We start from the raw sequence: 705 nt of genomic DNA on the forward strand, positions 1-705 counted from the left end.
TCTTTTATTAAGAAAAGGCTCTCCTTGCAGGGTGTATAACCTTTAGCTTTTAAGGAAAATAAAATTTTCAAAAACAAATTTTTCAATTTTGTTGATTACTTATAACCTAAATTTAGTTATTTCCATATCTCTTTTAACTTATTTTATGAATACACTACAGCAAGGACACTCGAACCATGATCACTCGACATTTTAATATATTTGTATGTTTTTGTAGTACATGTTTTTTTTGATGACTTAGACAGGCTATAGAATGACACCTCTTCCAGTATTTTACAAGATTAGCTTTTGTATGGTATAAAACCACTAAATAATCTTGTTTAAATGACGAGACCCCATTCTATAGCCACTAAAAAAGTGTACAAACAAATTGAGGTGTTCACAGTTTGAGAAATTCCTCACTGTAATACATAATGTGAGAAATAAATTGATTTTGATTACTCAGGAGAAGAAATGGTATTTAAGTGCTTGGATTGGACTAAATGTTACATTTTGCACTTTTTTTCTTCCTTTTATTTTGTATATTTTTCATTAGAACAAAGTGATTATGATTAGTGGGTCTGTAGCCCTTGTTGGTTGTTTGCTGTTCCTGGGCTTCATGAATTCAAGTGGAGGAGGAAAACAGACAGCTGTGTCAGTCTCAACATCGCCACAAAACAACAGACGTGTTAAAAGCAAGTGGGACTGAAGCATCATGTGTTAGAC

Source organism: Orbicella franksi, chromosome 2 (genome assembly GCF_964199315.1).
Source record: "Orbicella franksi chromosome 2, jaOrbFran1.1, whole genome shotgun sequence".
Taxonomy (NCBI): Eukaryota; Metazoa; Cnidaria; class Anthozoa; order Scleractinia; family Merulinidae; genus Orbicella; species Orbicella franksi.